Source organism: Misgurnus anguillicaudatus, chromosome 24 (genome assembly GCF_027580225.2).
Source record: "Misgurnus anguillicaudatus chromosome 24, ASM2758022v2, whole genome shotgun sequence".
Classification (NCBI taxonomy): domain Eukaryota; kingdom Metazoa; phylum Chordata; class Actinopteri; order Cypriniformes; family Cobitidae; genus Misgurnus; species Misgurnus anguillicaudatus.
Window position 1 is genome coordinate 32747837 of NC_073360.2, and position 8379 is coordinate 32756215.

General features: G+C 34.7%; 1 long non-coding RNA gene across 1 annotated transcript; it reads left to right on the forward strand.

Moving 5' to 3' along the window:
- The first annotated feature begins 1747 nt into the window (after nucleotides 1-1747).
- LOC129438475 (uncharacterized) lies at nucleotides 1748-7413 on the forward strand. The gene is made up of 4 exons (XR_008642604.2): nucleotides 1748-1843; nucleotides 2709-2747; nucleotides 6973-6991; nucleotides 7127-7413. It is a non-coding gene; the product is annotated as an uncharacterized lncRNA (long non-coding RNA).
- Nucleotides 7414-8379: the final 966 nt, after the last annotated feature.

Here is an 8379-nt window from a genome sequence, read left to right on the forward strand (position 1 = left end):
ATAAAATAGATGATGTCTGTATGGAAAATGGTCGATGGAAAACCACTCGGACACGCACTGGTGTTGTGAAGGCTGAACGTTCAGATATTGAGTGTACTGTAACACATCATGGAGGCAAAACAGCAAGAGCTACAAAATCACAAAGTGCAAAATGTAAGAAAAGCATGCATCACATTTTATCTGTGTGTTAAAGTTAGTTTCACAATGAAATTAAAGACATTGAAAATGTAACTATAAATTGATGAAAGTTAAATCAATTCAAACATAGCTTTAAATCATGTTTGGTGTTTGTGTCAACTGCTTATAATTTAATTTCAGGTGTCTATTCTAGTATAACCATTGAGCCTAAACTGGCAGCAGATATCATAGAGGGTGTTGATATGAACTTGACTTGTACCGTCCATCATTCCTGTCAGAATAATCCTCCGATCCTCTCCTGGAACTATGAGAACATGCCGGTCAAAAATGGAAAGAAACAACTTACAGGGTTTGAATGGGCCACCTTTTCCACCATAACCTATTTTGGGACAAAGAAAGACGATGGGAAGAAATTAATCTGCACTACAAATATTTCTGGACAGAAAATCACAGCATCTGTCGACTTACATGTACAACGTGAGTGATTTCAAGACATCATACATGATGTGTGATATTCCTCTGTGTCTTTACCATTTATAGATTTTGACATTTAATTTGGAGAGTCTCCAAAACCAGTGACTCCAGTCCAGAACAGATGTATGTGGTTCACATTTGTCCTGTAGCTGTTACTTACTTACCTATTCATTTAGCTGACGCTTTTATCCAAAGCGACTTACAATTGCTATATATGTCAGAGGTCGCCGCCTTTGGAGCAACTAAGGGTTAAGTGTCTTGCTCACAGTGGATTCGAACCTGGGTCTCTCACACCAAAGGCGTGTGTCTTATCCACTGTGCCATCACCATCCCATGATATATGTGACCAGTCACGGAGAGTAGGGGCACAAGTCGGATCTGGGGCATATTGAGTTATTCATAGATTCTGAAAGTGCAGTTTCTAAGGTCTGGGGAGACGCATGCTGTAAGTAAAAAAAAAAAGTTGCAAACATGTCTGAGGAACAGGTCAGCCGCGTCACTACAGTCACGTGACTTCACAACAGAACCGGAAGAGAAGACAATGCTGAATTAAGTCGTAATTCTTGCTATTTTTGGACCAAAAGGTATTTTTGATGCTTCAACACATTCTAACTGACCCACTGATGTCACATGGCCTACTTTGATTATGTTTTTAATACCGTTCTGGACATGGAAACTGTACATAGATTTTCAATGGAGGGACAGAAAGCTCTCAGACTAAATCTAATGTTAAAACATCTTAAACTGTGTTCCGAAGATGAACGGAGGTCTTCCGAGTTTAGAACCACATAAGAGTGAGTCATTAATGACATTATTTCTCATTATCTCCAAAGTTGTGCTGCCGACTTGTGTCACTAGTTTCCGTGACGGGTCACATATACATCATAATGACCAATAAATGACTTCCCTCTTTTACTTCTTTTAGTTGTTTCCAGGAATAAACCTGATGTGATGACCTTTGACATGAAGACAATTGGACTTTACATTCTAGCACCTTCATTTGCCTTTCTTCTCATTTGCATATTTGTTGGAGTCATTATATACAAGAAGTGTAACAGGTACATGTGTGTTATAGTAGGTTTATACTTAGGAAAAGTCTGAATGAAGTATTCATATATTGACATGGTGTACTTTCGATGAGCACGTATACCTTTTCATACGGTCATATAACAGTCAATATTATTTATAGGTCTTCACCCGCTAATCCACAAGAATCACAGCCTGAACGAAGGTACAGTATGCATATTTTATTATATAGTTTTATAAAATAATTCATATTTTATTTTAACAGAAAGCTCTCTGCACGTTTGTATACATTCATCAAATACTTTTACTTCAAATCCATTCAAATAAATATACAAAGTATTTTATTAATTTATAATATGTGCAGAGACCATTCAGTTAATTTTTTTTAACCATTTTGTCAGTGGTTTAGTGGCTTTATGCATATAAGCTGTTCATTTAAGTAAATATTTGTGTGTGGGTGTTATTTTCTAAAATATGTTGCACCTGGTGTCTTTGAAGTATTAAAATACAGAGAAGTATACAAGCTCATGCTGACAATCTCACACCTTTTGTGCAAGCAACCCTTTGTGCTTTAGGCAACTGTGATAACAGCATGAACTTTGCAGATATCAAAACATATTCTTAACACTTTGCTATAAAGTTGTTTTATTTATGCATCACCTAACATGAACTATAAATAAACAATACTTGTTAAGCATTTATTAATCTTAGTTCATGTTAATTTAAACATTTACTAATACAAAATTTTAATTGTAACATAATTTTTAATGAATGCGCTTTATTTTCTATATGATGACTTTAAAAACAATTAAGAAAAAAAAATGTATTCTATGTTCAAAGGGTGACATCTGGCATATAAGGCTTCATCCTGCTTCTGTGACTGATTTCTTAGTAATTTCTTTGAAACCCCATGGTTTTTGATATTTACATTGTCTGTATTAGTGCATCTGTATTAGTGTAAAATAATCAAGCTATGGTTAAAGTAAATATACATAAGTCTGTTTAAACACATTTATATCACAACAAGAAAGGTGAAGTGTGATATTGTCTATGTGTTAATCTGTTCACAGGTCAAATGCAGTTGCGGCACATATACCATCACCAAAAAGGTACTGTGCATTTAAACCCATTCAGTCTATAAAGCTGTACATTTTAAATTTGTTCAAATATTTTTGTGCAGTATTATAGTAGATTGAAGTATCTTAAAAATAAAGGTGCATCATATTGGCATAGAAGAACCATTTGTGTCTGTACAGTGTGGTTCCATAAAGAACCTTTAACATCTGAAGAATCTTTCTGTTTTTTTTTGCTATGGAAAAAGGTTCTTTAGATTTAAGCATGACCAATTTGTTGTGTTGCTGATTTTATGGGCTTTTCATGACACAGAGTCCAGTAAGATACGTATTTCACAAACTAGTTAGCAACTTACCGTTAAGTTAATAAACAATGACCCCATGCATTTCCCTTTTAAATAGCAGCTGTGTCACTCACGCATAGTAAGCATAGTTTGTCATTTTATTTCAAATGATCATTTAAGATCATTTTCTAGTCATTCAAGACTCCAGACTTACTTTTGTTAGGAGCACTGTAGCCCATGACTGAAGACTTTAGAAGCACCAGCAGAAAATTTAGGGCACACCTTGAATCAGCCTGCAATGCAATTATTCACATTTTCCCTCAAAATAACTGCATTCCTGAAAAATACTAAATAGACTTAACTTTATGCAGTTGTTGCAGCCTGCACATGTCATTATGCACAATTGATGAAACTTTCAGAATAGGAAGTTATGAACCAAAGAATTATAAAACTCATTCCAGGCATAAGATACATACATATACAATTAGTTATATCCAGATATATTGTAATGAGATTAGTGGCAGGGCAATATACATATTTGAATCCTTTACATGTTTCTCATCTCATTTTCCTTAACTGGGCACTGATGTAGACCTTTATTCTCATCTATAATGTTTTGGTGTTTAAGGACAAGTTCGGTATTTTACACTTAAAGCCCTGTTTTCAGATTGATTATAATGAAATAGAACGGTTTTGACTTAAATTTGGACATATGATGCTGGCCGGAGAATTTTCGGTCTTTGTTGTATCAGCCTCCACCTCTACAATGGCTGCATAGGTGCACTGGAACAATCCTTCCTAAAATGCATTAAACTTTTGTTTACAAAGACGTGAAACTCACCGAGTGGTCAGGGGTGTTCACTGATATGCTCACACAAAAATCGCTGCAAAAGATGCTTTCCAACAGGTTTTATCGTAGTTTTTGTCCAACTTCGTTGACTTGAATTAGATGTGCTGTGAGGTACGGTATTACTTTGCACCGGGAACGTTGTTTGCATTCTTGCAATTGGCAAAGGTGGATTATCGCCACCAACTGGGCTGGAGTGTCTATTATTCATGCTTTTAACAGGAGAATATATAAGTGTGAGGCGTTTGGAAAAATAGGTCCACAAGTTTACAACGAATGCTAAAACACCTGTTGAAAAGCATCTTTTGCAGCGATTTTTGTGTGAGCATATCAGTAAACAGCCCTGATCACTCTGTGAGTTTCACGTCTTTAGGGATAATTAGGTGACCAGAATTTCGTGACAACAGTGTCCGTGATGGAAATATGAAGGTGCTATGCCATTTAAGGCTTTATAGGTGATATTTTAAAATGTATGCGATATTTGGTAACACTTTACTTGAAGGGCTTTTCATAAGGCTGACACGACACGTTTATAATCATGACATGACACGTGTCATGAAAATGAAGGAGATTTTATGACAACTGTTAAATTATGTCATTTTTAATGCAAAGATGACATTGTTTAAATTGTCTTTGTTATGACAACTTGACATAAACCAATACATCATAACTTGTCATAAATCTGTCATAAACATGACATAGCAGAATAATTATACTCTTAAATAACTTAAGAAACATCCTAGATTTATGGGTTAACATTACATTAAACTGTCATTTAAATGTCACTAAATGTTGATACTATATCAAATAATTTTAAATACCTTGACAAAATGCAACAGACACGTCAAAATATTATGCTTAATTTTATGTATGTGCACAACTAACAGAACTTGTTCTTCCTCACACAGACGGTTCTGAAATTATCTGACATAGAAGAAAAAAATAACAAAACATTTCATTAATTAATTTTAAACTGTTTTTCCAGCGATATGGACCCAACACTGCATGGCCTTACCCATTATTGTACTGTTTTCATTTAATTATAGGTGAATCTGTCTCCAAATGCAATAAAATATACATTTATAATTGTATTATTATTATTGGATGATTGATTTTATTTACTTTCCCCATTTACTTTCATAGTATTCTTTGTTCCTACTATGGATATGAATGGGGTTCACGAACAGTTTGATTACAAACATTTCTCAAAATATCGTTCTTTGTGTTCATCAGAAGAAAGAAATTTATGCGGATTTGTAACAACATGAGAGCAAGTAAATGATGACAGATTTTCAATTTTTGGGTGAACTATCGCTTTAAACACATGGAGGAAACATTTCGGACTGAAGAATATTCATGACACTGTTTAAACTCTATTACTGGTAAAATCTTGTCTTGTTTTGGTAATGTCAAGTTGTAATGACAAGTTATGATGTAGTGGTTAATGTCAAGTTGTCATAACAAAGACATCTCTGCATTAAAAATGAATGAATGACACTTAATGACAGATAAACGTGCATAAAATCTCCTTCATATTCATGGCATGTGTCATGTCATGGTTATAAAGGTGTTATGTCAGGCTTATGAACACCCCTTCAAGTAAAGTCTTACCCGATAGTTAACTGGTAACCAGTGTAAAGATGCCAAAATTGGGCTTCTTAGATCATACTTCTTAGATCGAGTAAGCACTCTTGCAGTGGCGTTTTGAACCAGCTGAAGCTTCTTAACCTGATTTGTGTTACACTCCCCGGGGTAAACAGGGTAAACAAGTTTTCAAAATAAGAGTTATGAATGCACACAGACAGTAGGTGGTGATATGTGGTCTTGACACAAGCATGCCATTAAAAAAACAAGAACATCAACGTCGTCTTTTCAGCCCTTTTAATATGAACCAAAGAGAAACATCATGTGAGAGCAAATCACATGAAAAATCACAGTAGAAAAAATTTCCCTGCTCTAAATATACGTATTTAAATACATCAGAAAAACTAAATCAAATAACTATTTTAAACCATGTCAGTATGCAGAAGACATGTGTTGGTTATAAGGATTACATTGTAATAATTATTTCACCATCTTGGGCACACTGGGCTGTGTCAGTAAAGTAAGGTTAACTGAATATAGGATCATTTTTGTGAATTAACAGAAGGCTATCAATAATACGTTTATTAAATTCATTCACAATATGCACATACTCATTATACACATAAAATACTGAAATACAACATTAGTAACGCAGTTTACTTACAGATTACTTGCATCTTCCTCACACTTCCTCTACATGAGGGACCGCACACCTGTCCACCTTTGAGTTACACCTTTGCCTGTCTAGTTTGATTTGATTGGTCATCTCAGAATCATTTTGACCTTATCTGACTTAATTCGGCACAGCACAGACCTTTTGGCGTGTGACATCACTACTGCGAGATCAATTTGAGAGCATACTAGGCCAATTACTCTCGAATTGCTCTCGTGGTGCTAAGAGCTAAGACGTCACATGCCAATCGGTCAGAGTGGCGCCACAAGAAGCCAAACAAGCGCTGAGCGTTGAGTCAAATATGACGAGCGTCAGAAAATTACTAAGGTCTGGAGCTTGGGGACCTCAATGGTAGGTATGGCCATGTTTATAGTCAAAGTATTATAATTGTTTAATTTTTTTGACTGAATGGTTCTTTGTGGAACCAGTAATGGTTCTTCTATGGCATCGCTGTAACCTTAATAGCACCTTTATTAAATGGCAGTTAGATATTTATGAATATGTTATAGTATGTTTATTACAAAAGTTTAATATGTTTCTTTGTCATTTGGCAAATAAAAATATTCAAACTGAATGCTAATCAGATGTAACATGATTAAATAAATTTACCTTAAATTAATTCATAATTAATTTCCCAGAAAGGGCTCATCCGTCCCAGACTAAAATGCATGTCTAAGCTGCTTTAATTTAAAATTATCTTTATATAATATATCAATGTCATTGTTTTGTCTCAAGATGCACACCAGTAGGCTAATGCTTTTTGTAAGATTTGTTTGTAAAAACTACTTAAATGTCTCAATATAACTATGTCTGGAAAACTGTACCTAAATAATTTATTATTTTTAATTGTTTGTTGTCTCCTGTGCAATTTAGTCAGAGAAATCCCTGCTCTGTAAGTATATAATTGATCATTATCATTACTATCATTACACTATTTTTAGTGAATTAACACACCGTGTCTGACCTCAAATCGTCTAAAAAGTTATTGATTGATTTTACTTCTGTGTCTCTAAATTTATACTTTAAGATTGAGGATTTTGAAGATTATTACGCCAACATGGAAGATCTCAGCATTTATGAAAACGTCTAATGAAAATGCTCCACATCACCTCCAAAATGTATTTAATACAGTGTTTAAAACAGAAAAAGTCAAACATATATTTTAGTGGATATTAAAAAATACAACTTTGTCATGTATATGTCATGTAATAATAGCATCAATATTTTAATAAACTGTAACTTTGTCTGATTTGTGTGGCAGCTGGATCTCTCTCTGGCTTTTCAGCTATAATGAGCAAGTTTTTTAAGCAAGCTTTTCAGTTAAAGGGATAATTCAACCAAAAAGTCAGTGGCAGTAATACGATCACTTATATGATGCTACGTGTAAAAAAACGAGGAAGAAAGTCGGCCTACTAGCTAGCCGTGATTGGTCCACGGATTCCCAGAATTCGCGAGCCTGAATTCGCGAGCCTGAGCATCCACAGCCTGGTCATGATGAGGGACTGACAGAGTTAACTTCACATCAGCAAGAGTAAGTGCCAGTATAGCAGGACACGTGACATTATAATATAATAAACACGATATAAAAATAAATAAAACTCGCGTGAAAATTAACGTAATGCGCAACTACTGTTAGACGTAATGAGAGTGTGCCCGCGCACGTGTGTATGTGTTAGAGAGAGTGAGGCGCGGGCGCGTTTGAACAGTAGAAACTTAAAAACAATACATACTCCTTCATTTTGTTCATATGGGACATCATTCATTTGTATACAGTCGAAATAAAACAAAACATTGTGCTTTTGTCAAACTGTAAACTCTTGTCAAACTGTATTATACAACTGTCATCTAACCAAAATCACACACACCAAAGCAAAAAATATTTATCCAACCCCATTTAAAATGGATGGACATTTATCGTATTGCATTGGTTTTCATTTCTTTCATTGACTTTCTTGTATATGAGGGGTTGTAGTGAGCTCACATTTTCTGTTACAATGAAGACTATTGAATTAAATGGGAAAATATCAGGCATGCATTGCTACCACTCTAAACATGCTAATAAGAAAGAGGGCTAAATAAATGACCAAATTTTAGTTTAAACAAAAAAATCCTAGCTTACACTTTCTGTCTGTCTTCCATCAGAGTCCAGTTTGTCCTTGTCTTTCAAATTTGTGTTTAGTATTGTGAAATTGGCAAAGACCTGGTGGTTGTTTGTGAAAGCTTTACATACAAAATGTATAGGGCCTCGCCATTTTCATTATTTCACAAACTTATTATACA